Raw genomic sequence first — 13,600 nt, 5'->3', positions numbered from 1 at the left:
CCCCTATTTCATGTTCAATCACCCTTAAAATAATCCTCTCAGTTAGCTCTTAGCCCGCCTCTTGTCTTCGGCTCTCTTTTTATATTTTTTGCAGTAGCTTTCTTCTAGGTTTATCTCATTACAACCTTCAAAGAGAAATGATTTCATCCAAAGCAGTGAAACGCTGACAACTTTTCCTGCTGACCCAGCGGCAAGCTTTCTCCCCCCTTGAGAAAACCTGCATGAAAAAAACATGTACTTGGCAAGTCACTCTAAATCACAGTGTGGTGCTGTTATTTTCAATTGAGGGATCGATTTCAGTTTGTTTTCTTTTGCCTTTTTTTCTGCTTTGTTGCAATAACAGCTTTTCTTGCATTCCTGTTAGATGAAGAAACAGTATGGTGTATCGTCCCTTTTCACACATGAATCCTGACTTTTACAGATAACTTCAGCAAATCCGGGCCCTGATATTTGTAATCAATCAATCAGTCTTTATTTGCATTGCACCAATTCACAACAAATGTTATCTCTCAAGACACTTTACAAAAAGAGCAGGTCTAGACCGAACTCTGGTATTATTTGTAAAGACCCGACATGAATCCATCATGGGCAGTAACATTTTGCAAATTTACAGTGGCAAGAAAAAAAACAACCCTCCTTTTAACAAGCAGAAACCTTGATCAGAACCAGAGTCATGTTGAACAGCCATCTGCTGAAACTGTGTTGGGGTTGTGAGGGGATAGGGAGATGCAGGAAGAGAGAGAGAGACAGCAATGAAGAAAGTAGATAGTAGTAGTACGTAGGCATACAGCTGCAATGACAGTAATAATGATATGTGTAGTATTAGCAGTATCAGCTCAGTATGATAGTAGACTATCAGTCTAATATTAGCATTAGCAACTATAATGATAATGAAATGGGGAGGGGTCATTATGTTAATTAAAAGGTGCTGTAAAATTCACTTTGGTATTCATAATAATGATAGTAGGTGTTACATTCCAAGTCATACATTTACAAGAATATACGTATATGATTAAAGTCGTAAATGTACAAGAATAAAATCATAAATTGACAAGATTAAAGTCATAAATTTACGAGAATAAAGAGTTTTTAGTTTTAGTTTTATCAGAAGAGCAGCAGCCGCCTGTACATATTTTTTACATTAATCCCGGAATTAAAAAAATATATATATTTAATGTGGGCCTAATACTCCGTTGTAACATATTGATTATATATATCATTCAATTGTTTTAAGTAATTGAACATATTAAAAATAAATACACACATACATTATGTTATATAATCAGGTTAAGACATTTCATGTAACCAGATAAAGACAATAAGACAATACCTGCACCATGTCTCAGTCATCTTTTTTTTTTTTTAACTTGCTGCAGCACTTGCAGAGCCACATCTCCCACTGATATCTCAACTGTCAGACGTGGGAGGAGGAGACACGGCGGCTTCCAGGCACTCTGAGGAAACAGGAAAACAACAGTGGCATTTCTACTCTGGCAGATTGCCTGCACTAAATTCTACCCTTCCCATTCAGCTCGAAAACAAACAACAAGCTTTTTTTTTCTGTTGTTGTTTGCGCCTGTGTAGCCACAATCCACACCAATGTCAGTTACATTACAAAGATTTATTTTAAACAGCAAAGTGTCGGCAGGAGAAGTGGGTGTCTTGTTTTCACCCCCCCATAAAAAAGTGTCAGCAACACTTCTGCACACGCCACAAATGTGCATGACACAGAAAAACTTGAGCATCTTTTTTTTTTGTGTGCTTCCTTTCTCCCTCCAGCTGTTCCTTTTATAGAAGCTGTGAGTGTGTCAAAATGTCACGGAGGGAAGACACCACAAAACAAGGACATCCAGCATGGATTTTCAAAAGTACATTTGATATTCAAACTTTTTTAAAGGCTGTCCAAATGATTAATTTTGCAACCCTGGTAACAGCTTCAGTTGGCTGCAGCACATCTAAAGACATACAGTAATCAAATACAAAAAATGATGAAACAACACCCAGCATATTTGAATGAGACAGGACTGGTTGAAGGGCACCAGATCTTTTGCATATTTAAGCAATAAAACACTTATTCTAGGTAGAAGTCAGCATGGAAATGTAACATTAAAAGCTCAATGCATCAAAGGTAATCAGCATTAATAGTAGCAGAGACCCTTTACCTTTTCTTATTAGTTAAATATACCTGATGGTGGAAGATAAACTTTGGGCCCACCATAGTCTGAGATATTCTGAAACATCCCACATATGACTTTGTTTTACTTTGAAAGGAATCAGCACCTCTGACAAAAAGTATAACAGCTAATCTGACGAGGACGAGACAAGATTATTCTTTGTGCAAAGAGGTTCAGCTGCCATGTTGTGTTTAGTCAAACTTGGGTCGGTCAAGGTTTGTCCCAACAGATACGTTTAAATGTTATGACAATCGCACACTAAGTGTTGACAGATTAGACTCACTGGGGCTAATGATTTATGATCTGAACCCCTGGTCATCTGTTTTTATAAATCTAATATATTTTGAGGTAGTTTCACATTTCTATAAAAAAAAGAGAACAGTTTGAGTTGAACAGAAAACTGCAAAGAGGAAGCCCTTGTGTTCGCTGTTGTTTTTCTTTATGGCAACAAAGCAGGTTAATTCATACAGGAAACATGGGATGATCTGACATGTTTTCTTTTTGGCCTTTTGAAAGGACACTTTTGCATCTGAGACTAAATGTGTCAGCATGATCGCAGACACACACACACACACACACACACACACACACACACACACACACACACACACACACACACACACACACACACACACACACACACACACACACACACACACACACACACAAACAAAATAAGATAAACTTCATTTGCACATGAGATGCAGTCTCTTACAATTTAGGAAACATTGGACCTCTTTCACCAACCGTTCTTAAGAACATGTTAATGAATCTGACGGAGAGTCTTTTTAGAAATCTTCTTAAGAACAACTTTAGCAAAAACATATAAACATACTTAAGAAAATATTGGTGAATGAGGCCCAATGTTAACATATCCTAAAACCTATGTTATTAAAAGTTCCAGACAATATCTGCAACTCAGCGCTTATCATGGCTTCTTAAAAAAAAAAAAAACCCATAGAAGATCAGTGATAGAGATGAGCACATTTGGGTTATTACACTCAGTATGAAGTTTTTGAAAAACCAATTAATGTGAATATGTGAGATAAAACAAAGATTTTATTATAACGACCATGTTCAGAAGTTAAGATCAGCATTTCTACGAGCAACCTGAAATCATTACATGCATTTCCCAGAGCTGCTCTTAAGAGTGAGTGCATCTGCCTACCATTAAGAACATCTGGATATGACTGAGTAAGGAGCTGAGAGGGTTACTGAGGACACATTCAAGTATAATGGCATAAAACCGTGTTATATTAAAACATGCTTATGAATGTAAATCACAATGAGACAGGGCTTGGACATCTTTTGAGAACAAAGCTTTAAAGAGAACTTCGCTCATTTCGCATTCAAGTCTACATTATGGTCGGATTCGTAATGAACAGTTTAGAAAAAATAAACAACAATATTTAGAGTGATTCAGCAGAACTATAGACTTCTATTGAAAATCACATTGTAGCATATAATACATACATGATATTCAGTAAACCGGCAGCATTTTGAAAGAGATAGATACAGAAATTAAAAGGTAAATTTCATTAAAGGCAGCTTGGACTACTTTACGTGTGAGTGATGCAGTCATATGATGGAGAAAAAAAAACATATTAATTGAGAAAACATCACTCAGTTTAAGCTGTCTGACAGAAATGGCATACTTTATCTTTAATTTAGTAGAAATATTGTCTATTTTCATCCTAAAGAAAACATCTAGCAACCTTATTCCCCACAATGCAACTCAACCAAAGCAAGTTGATTTAGAGGTTTCTGAAGTTTTGTCCACTCATCCATTTTTTTCCTTTTTCCAAAAAAAGGGAAGCACCAAGGTGTAGTGCTTAACGCTGTTGCCTCACAGCAAGAAGGTTCCTGGTTTGAATCCACGTCGGACAGGTCCTTTCTGTGTTTGCATCTTCTCCCCATGCATGAGTGGGTTCTCTCCGGATACTGCGGCTTCCTCCCACAGACGACAGTTAGGTTATTTGGTGACTCTAAATTACCCGTAGCTGTGAATGTCATTGTGGATGGCTGTCTCTATATGTCTCTGGGATTGGCTCCAGCCCCCCCGCGCCCGAATGGGACAAGCTATATAAAGATAATGGATGGATGGATGGTATCTTGGGACTTAACTGATGCTAACAATAATTAGCTTTTAAAGTTTATGAAGTTCCTTTTTTATATCCAGTCAAATGGAAATGTTTTTGGCCTGCTTCTTTTCTCAATCATTTCAGGAAGAAAAGGAAGAACGATTGTTTTGTCAGCTCATTTGTCACTAACAGAGAGCTTCAGTGGTCATGATGAAACTTTTCAGTTCCTCCTGCAGTTGTTGAGACATTCTTCTCATTTTGCAGGTAGGTGCAGATCTGTCCGTCCAAAATTGTCAACTGGTTGCTACATTGCTCAGCCTGAGCTGTTGGTTTAGTCTTGAGATTCTTCTGGGAAATGGGGTCTAGTTTATAAACGAGTCAAATATTTGTTTTACCAGCTGAATTCCACAATATATATTGAACATAATATCATTGTCATAGTCATTGCCAACTGATCATTTTATGTCACATCAATGTTAAAAATCTTCGTCTATCATCCTGCCCCTGTTTTTTTGTTTGGTCATGTTGTGTCATTTTGACTCCCTCCATCATGTCCTCGCATGCCCTCTGATGTCTTGTAGCGCCAGTTCTTGCAACGTACTGTGAGGTTTACATGCTTCCATAGTGTGGCTCAATTTACTCTGTGTCCCAAGCTCATAACAACTTTTCAAATCGCTTGAAGGAAACTAACTGGCTCAGGTGTTCTGCTTGCAAGAGCTGTTTTGATCACTCAGCTCTGCGAAATAATAGCCTTTCATCTTGACTTCAATTTGAAACTCATCCAAAGGCTACAGCCTCACTGACTATTTCTCAAAGCAGCTAAGCAAGTGTGTAATTTGTGACATGCTGTGAGCGGTGGCTTTGAGGGGACATACCAGTGATTTTCTTTTTTTTAATAAATTGTTGTCCATCAACCAAGAAAACAGCTTTGTGGCTCAAATGTAGCACAAAACCACAGAGACAGATGAAAGACCTGAAGCAAGGAGAAATCAAACTCCAGACAAAGAAGGGCAGCGTTACACAACCTTTAAGTGAAAAATGTTGTTCTGTGATTGAACTGTCACATTGATGCCGCTCGCACAGTTGAAAGCATACCAACAATCAGCTGAAAGATATAGGTCAGTGCAGCAGCCATAAACGAAAAGACTTTGATTTAGCTTCAAGACTGCTACTGATAATTCAATAGTTGATACTGAATCTTTAATTTTACAGCCTACATGTTATTGTTAAATGTTCCAAGCCCACGCCAAGTGTCTTGAGATACATTTATTATGAATTGGCGCTATACAAATAAAGACTGATTGATTGATTGATTGATTGGTTGGTTGGTTGGTTGGTTGATTGATTGGTTGGTGGGTGGGTGGGTGGATGGATGGATGGATGGATGGGTTGGTTGGTTGGTGGATGGATGGATGGATGGATTGATTGATTGATTGATTGGTTGGTTGATTGACTGGTGGGTGGGTGGGTGGATGGATGGATGGATGGATGGATGGATGGATGGATGGGTTGGTTGATTGATTGATTGATTGATTGATTGATTGATTGATTGATTGATTGACATGTTCAACAAGTTAGGTTGAGACTTCTTTCCTCTGCCTCTATCCTAGGCTCATTATTGGCTGATCCTGTCCAAGCAGATGGCTGTTCATAAGTCTGTTTCTGTTTGAGGTATCTACCTGTTGGTGGATTTAATGTTTGATACCCTGTAATGAATATAAGAAATAGTCCAGTCTAGAGCTGCTCTTTATGTAAAGTCAAGGTCACATTTATTTATATAGCGCTTGAAAAAAGCAGGGCTTGTGCCAAGTTGCTTTACAGAAATGAAGAACATGTAAAAATAGAAGAACAGTAATAATATTGTTACATGGCCTGATAGTCATAGTGTACACCACCTTTATACACTTTTAACATTTTTGACACTCTAAAAAAATGTTATTTTAAACCTCTGATCTTCTATTTTGAAATGTTTTACCTAAGCGCGCATACCATGTTTTATTTTATTTTAGTTGTATTATTATTACATGTACCAAACTATTTTGGTGTATTTTAATGGCTTTGTTTAACATACTTATATTTTAGTTAAACTTCCTATTGTTTTTGTTACAAATATTTCCCCGGCCTTAAGTTTAAGTGACCTTCTATTAATCGGTTTCCTGGTTCTCATATTGCTTTGTTGTCGATCTTTTGCTACTCATTACTACTGTATTTGACTCTATCATTCAATCATTTCTTGAATTTCAAGTTGATATACACATATGCTTTTAATACCTTATTTAAGTACCACACTCATGCCAATCCACTTCACATTTACGTTATTCAAACCTCCTTTCCTTGTTTAACTCGACAAAGAAGCTTCATATTTTCTAATCCTTGAACGGTCACATGGCGTTTTGTTTGCATGTACATATTTGTCCATCCAAGAAAAGCAGAAGAGTTGGCAGGGTGGCTAGCGGAGGAGGTGGGCAACGTTGGCAGGGATTAGTCTGGTTGGGATTTGCACATTTCCTTCGTCTCCTCATGTGTCTTTACACCAGTGGATTGTGGCCATTGTTGTGCTTCTTTCAGCATTGTTAACACCTTCAAATGGCAGCTTTATTCTTACGCAAGCACCAGAGACACTAAGTCAGTGGGTGATTTAATTTTAACCGTGTGAATATAATGCAGTGTCAAGTAAAACGTGAAGAGGATAGATTTATCATGCGTAACACACAGATGGTTGTGTTAGTCAGAAATGTGCTCTGCCTGCACCAGTGCCTTGAATTAGTCCTGCCTCAGTGGAATAGCTCACAGGGACAAACTCAGAGCCGGCTCCACTTCCTCTATTTCCACATCATCACAAACACAGTGTGAGATTTCGCTCACAGAGACAGAGATCTTTATCTGGCAGGCACCTTGTGCTGCTACTGTGACGTTTACTCAAACAATCCTGAAACCTAATATACAAGTTTGATAATAGCGTTTATGGTTGTGTTTGCAGCTATAATATGTCTCATGATTAGAATTTAATCATTAGTAATATTTTGCAATGGCAACTTGTAGTTAAAAAACTAAAATGACGGCATAAAGAGATTTAAATGTTCTGTTGATTAAGTCTCACTTGGAGAAGTTCCCCGAAACAGCTTCAATGAAAATGGCAATTTTGTCTTTATTCAAATAGGATAGTGGATAGACAGGAAATGTTGGCAGAAGAGAGTGAGGGATGACGTGGCAAATGTCAAGGGTCAGACTTGAATCTTGTACTAGCGCTTCAGCTCGTGGTGTGCACCCCTTTACCTGCTGGGCTAAGCTGGTGCCCCATCATGTTGTGATTTTTACAAGTTTTCTTTGGATGAAGGAGGGACATTTCATTGCTTACCCTACCATAAATACACTGAAAGGTGATCTTAATTCCTCTACGGAGGCATTGCCTGCTAAAAATGAACAAGTGAGACGATTTTGGATTATTTCGTCCATGGTGGGTTAACATACCCAAATGCATATGACTTGTCATAATGGTAAAAAACATCAGGTTCCACATTTCCTGCTGCCTTTGGTTGATAAGATGCTGCTACATTTTCCCATGCATGACAGACTAAATGTAAAGACTATGTTGTGTCGCTTTGAAATACTTCTTGTGCAGCACAAAAAAAAGGAAACGGTGAAAGTATCAAGTGATCTAAAACTTCCACACTGAACTATATAATCCAATTTTGTAAAGCTGAGGTGGTTTGCCAGTCATCTACTTTCCAAGCAAAGTTAGATTACTCATGACAGCAAATCTTCTCTGTACTGCAGATAAAAATAGAGCTGTGTAGACTCAATAAAGGACAGCCTGCAGGTCCCAGCGGCGTTAGTCTGAGGGTCCTTAAAGCATGAGCAGCACAGCTGTGTTGAGTAAATCAACACATCTTCAACCTATAAGCCCGAGTCTAGAAAGGACACTTCGACACATCCTGTGTGATTTCAATATGTAGAATAGGCATCTTAGTGTCCCCAATGACCTTTTTTAAAATTATCTCTGGACCCATTTTTAGTTTGTCTACCAGCCAAAGGGGAGGACACCAGCATTGTTCTGCTTCAGCTAAGCTCAACTAACAGGGAAAGGCACAGGTAGCACTACCAAAGTCCTGTTGCATGATAATAACAACACCTTCTAACCTGCCCTGCTGAGGATCAGGCTGACAGTGATGCAGGGAGACGCCGCCATGGTGTCCTTTGTTGTGAACTTTCTGACTGTATGTCCACAGGGGGTCACACTGCAGAGCTGATTGTCTGACTTTGTGGCTAGCCTCATAGAGGTCCCACAGGGCACGATCCAGACACCCTTTGATGTTCTTCTCCCTGGCCATTTTTTGTCCTTGCAGGCTTCGCATATTGCTTAGTGTAGGATAATGAACTGATTTTGAGTAGTAGCTGTTTTTCAAAGAGGAAGTGATTCACATCAAGTTTTCTGTCTACTGACTGCTTTTCAATATGACCTATGGGCCATAATACTTGAGCCCAGAGTGTGCCCTAGAAGAGGCCAGTTTTAAGGACGCTTAGTCTGATAACCTGACATTGACCCCACATTTTTATACATCTCCCTCAGAGATAAGGGGCTCTAGCATTCCTTTTATCTGAGAATGGGAATAAAGACTTACATGTACTGACTGTATATACATTTATATTTATATATATATATATATATATATATATATATATATATAAGCATGCGTCATGAACTGAGCTGATGCCCAAGGTAGAAACTGCTGAAAGGCCATCTGAACACTTCAAAAGAAGAAATGTTTGAGAGAAATCTGCATATGTCTGATGGTTCAATGCCAGCATTTCTGACACGGCAAAAGTGGATTCTGTGACCAGCACTTCAAAAGGTGGGGGTGTTAGAAGAACTTCAAACTGACAGAAAGAGAGACAGAGAGAGACGGACAGACCCCCAAGTCAACAATTGATGAGGGCCAACTAAGGCCTCTGTGCTCTCTGACATGTTTACTCTGCACCTCTCTCCATGATTTCCCCAAAGATGAAATGATCTGAACCGGTAACTGATCTTAACGTAAAAGATATGAGCGAATCAATCCGCGAAGGCCTGGACTGGTGGGGGGAGAGTGCTTTTTATGCTTTATTGGAGAGACAGCACAGTGGATAGAGTCCGGAAATTGAGGAGAGAGAGAGAGAGAGAGAGAGAGAGAGAGAGAGTGGGGAATGACATGCAGGAAAGGAGCAACAGGTCAGATTCGAACCCTGGCCACCTGCTTCAAAGACAACAGCCTCTGTACATAGGGTGTGCAAACTAACCGCTCAATCACAGGGGCCCCTGTTTTGTTAAATATTAGAAAGTTGAAAGAAAGTTGAATATTTACAACAACAAAAAAAATGTATAAGTGAAGTTCAATCAGGAGAGACAAGTAAATGATTGAAAGATGAAAGGTTTATTTTACATATGTGACATAGAATGATTGTCAGAGAATCTTTGGCGCTTGAACTCTAGATTGATCTATCCCCCCTAGAGTCCAGACACTGGTGGTGGAGGTGTTAGCGGATGATGTCATCTGGGTTGATGCGATGAAGAAGTTGACTGAACTGTGAAGACTAGAGTTGATGAGGAGATGGTTAATGATGTCATCTGAGGCAAACTGCGAAGGCTGGGGTTGACCGGACGATGGCTGATGATGTCATCAGAGGCTGATGGGATAGAGGAGGTGATGAAACTGCGAAGGCTTGGTGGCGATGGGGAGGTGGAGGGTCGCTCTTTACGATGGCATGAATGAACTAGTGGAAGAGAAAGACGTTTTCAAAAGAGACAGCAGCAATGTGATAGGCTAACAATGAGGGAGTGGAGCAGTGCTATTGGATAGATGTGACCAGGTGATGATTACGAGAAGGAATGAGTGAGCATGCGTGGAGGAGTGATTTGACATGGTATGAGAATAAACAATAAAACGAGTGTGCAAAATATAGTCTTCCTGTCTGAACTTTCGCTAGAGCTACATTTAGCCTTTCCCCCAGATTATTTAGGCGATATTACTCGTGGTTGATAACAAATGGAAATATTGGCTCTCATTGAGACTATCTATGTACAGATAAGGAATAACTATAGGAACATATTAAGCATTTTACCTAGACCTGATTAATGGCATCCTGTTCTAAAACAAGTCTGCTGCCTCTGAGAAAGGAGATATGGCTTTATTTACTGCGACTTCAACAAGCCACACGATGAACATCGTCTCACTCCTTGTCTTTATCTCTAAACTCTAAACTACCTCTAAATGTGCACACCCAGGTGAAAAAAACACTGGGTGCCAATGAATCAAATACTCAGTAGTGGTTTAATTGTTACCCAATTCTACTGATGACCATCATGGACCCTGTCTATAGGATGTAGTGGCTATTTGCAGGAACCCCTTTCAGCAAGTAGATTACAGTACCATCATGCTGCACCACAGAACTCCTCAGGAAATCCTTTTCTTCCTGCGGCAATCAACCTGTAATCTCATCTACCTCACACAGAGAGATGCACTGCAGAGACATGGGGTGCTCAGGTGGCTCCTGCATTTATTTTGGCTTGGTTTCTTTAATCCTCCCTGTGCTATGTCTCAGTAGGTAGAAATCATCACAACTCTCTGACTTATGGGACACTAAGGATCAACTGCAATAAAGGGATATTACACAAAATCAAAGATAACCATTTAAAGAAAACCTGTTCATCCATGTTGGATCTGCACCTCTGAACCTGTTTCTTTATGATTATTTCTATTTAGTGCACATGATTAACTTTCTTTGGATGTAATCTCTACCATAATGATCCTGAGCATTTCTTCTTCATAGGCCTTTTTGTTTATTGCGGTTTGGATCTTACAGGTAATATTTAATGTAATAAGTTGTTTCCCTTGATAGACTTCTCTATATAAGTCACATCATCTGCATGGAATTCAACTAACATAAAGCATTTGTAAAGATTTATCAACAATAGAGGAAACTATTGCAGATGTTATGTTCATATTGTGAACATAGCTGCTTACAATGGCAATACATTGTCAACGAAGGTAACTTTTTACCCAGACTCCATTTGAAAAAGTTTCAGCAGCCTTGCTGTTCCTTTTTAAGCAGTTCGTGTTCTCCTCTTAAAGAAACCCTGAAATACTATGGAGTTTTTTTTGGATTCATATTTAGAATCAGCTTCTTTTGTTTTGTAAAAGTACAGGTAAATATACCACTTTTTTATTTGTATTTATCTTAATGGGCCAACAGAGAAGTAGACATGACAACAAAGCTGAGTAAAGTTGTAGATAAAAACAGTATAAAGGTATTTAAAAGTAATGTGTTTCCAACATCATAAGCCAGAAGAAAGTCTGTACACAGGTAAAGTAATATGTAATGTGCAGTCTGAAATATATGTTTTTGTTTTTTTTGTACTAGCCTAGATAGTACATGTGGGCACAATACCTTATAATAGAAATCAAATTTAACAGCAGAATGAACTTTGAAACTACATGACCTACTCTATAATGATCATGGTCATTTTACTGTCATTTGGTTTAACTCACAATATCTCCAAACTCATGTCATCTGGCACGATTTTGTAGTTTACAGATTTTGTAATTACTGCATCTAAACAATAATATTCACTGTAGAAATGATTTACTCAATTTCATGTTCAAACCAATCATTAGACATAGCTGTCACATCATGGCTGCATTGACTGCAAGAGAACTGTTAATGCCACATGGCAGCTGATCAATGAACATGTTCAGGCAGTTTATGCACAGTCAAACAAACAGGCATAGTGTGTTTCTGAGTGTATTGTAATTGACTGTTTGACTGTGTCTCTGGGAATACAAGTCCCGCTCATTCTAGAGCTTTAGTGATTTAACGGACTTTGATAAACCACTGAGAAAAACAGCTGACAATTGGGATTTCTCTTCATGAACAGCACAAAGCCTTGTGAAGTCACAATACAGCAAGTGTCAAGCAAACGGATATTATGAGTCTGTGTCTGTGTGCTTCTCTCTTTCTAGCTTCCAGACTTGTTTTCTTCTCTCTGCTCTCCGGATACAAATGTCACGTTATGTAACAAGTTTGCAGAGGATCTTTGCTAATGCCACTGCTTAATGCGCCGCTGTAGGTGTTTCCGAGGTGGATGGTTTACTCACGTCACGTTGTTTTGGTGTTTACAAAAAGTGTAGGGACAAATAAATTAAGTAGATTACCCACATGTGAGATGAATAAAAAGAACACATTTTCAATGGGAAAAAAACAGTGGTTAGCACTGTTGTTCTCCCTGTGCATGCGTGGGTCCTCTCTGTGTACTCCGGCTTCCTCCCACAGTCCGACAGTTAGGTTAATTGGTGACTCTAAATTTCCCTTAGGTGTGAATGTGAGTGTGACTGGTTGTCTGTCTCTACATGTCAGCCCTGGTATTGACTAGTGAACAGTCCAGTGTATCTCACCTCTCAGCCAATGACACCTGGGATCGCCCCCCCGCGACCGGGAAAAGCCATATAGAGAATGAATGGATGGATGGATATTCTGAACATTTTGATAAACTACATATTTAGTAATTTAACCAACAAATATGTAGGAAAATTCAACTTGTGCGATTTTTGAAGCAATGTAAGAACATATTTATGACATCATTTTGATCATTTGGTTACAAACTGCAGGTCTTGGCAGATGGTTTTTCACCAGAGAGTCTAGTTTTTGTTGAGGTAAACTAACAAAGGGGTTGGTTACTGATTTTTTCCTCAGTATACATTCATGGCTTTTGTCTGCAGTGAAACCATAATTAATGTGAATTGTCATACCCAATAATAGAAAACTGAAACAAATGACGAGTATCTTGGCAACAGATCAGTTCACATAACCACTATAAGCATCTGGTCATAACAGAACAGAAGAAAAAAAAAAACCTGAATTCATTTATATACTGCTCTGTTCCTGCCCCTCTCCTCACACATTTCCCCGTGTAAACGGAGATAAAGAGGCCCGCTGAGTGCATGCTGAGGGGCTGCAAATGAAAAATTCAGCTCAAAGTTGATTGTGGGAAGCGGTTTTTAAAAGATATGCAAATAAAGTGACAGAGGAAGAGGCTTTCGTGTTTCCAAACTATGAATAAAATTTGTTTTGCTGAATTGGTATTCTGTGTCACATTCAAAGAGATAGTCCTCAAGTTTGAACCCTGCTTTGAAGAAATTACAAGGAGTTTTTTTCTTTTTAGCTTATACCTGCTTTGGCAAACACATTACTTTAACCTTGCCAGAACAAACAACTGGCCTGCACTGAATCAGCTAGAGGCAATATGAATACAAATGGGAGGATTCTAACAGAAGAAGACATATTTTAGTCCAACCAGCGTTTTAAGACATA

At 38.9% G+C, this 13,600-nt stretch overlaps 1 protein-coding gene across 1 annotated transcript in view; it reads left to right on the top strand.

Annotated features, from left to right (window-relative positions):
• Positions 1-13,600, top strand: part of LOC132979269 (corticotropin-releasing factor receptor 2) — a 44,813-nt gene that overhangs the window by 13,337 nt on the left and 17,876 nt on the right. The gene's annotated exons all lie outside the window — the stretch shown is intronic.

Source organism: Labrus mixtus, chromosome 8, assembly GCF_963584025.1.
Source record: "Labrus mixtus chromosome 8, fLabMix1.1, whole genome shotgun sequence".
Classification (NCBI taxonomy): Eukaryota; Metazoa; Chordata; class Actinopteri; order Labriformes; family Labridae; genus Labrus; species Labrus mixtus.
The sequence above is the reverse complement of the archived record's forward strand: the minus strand, read 5'-3'. Positions and strand labels throughout refer to the sequence as shown.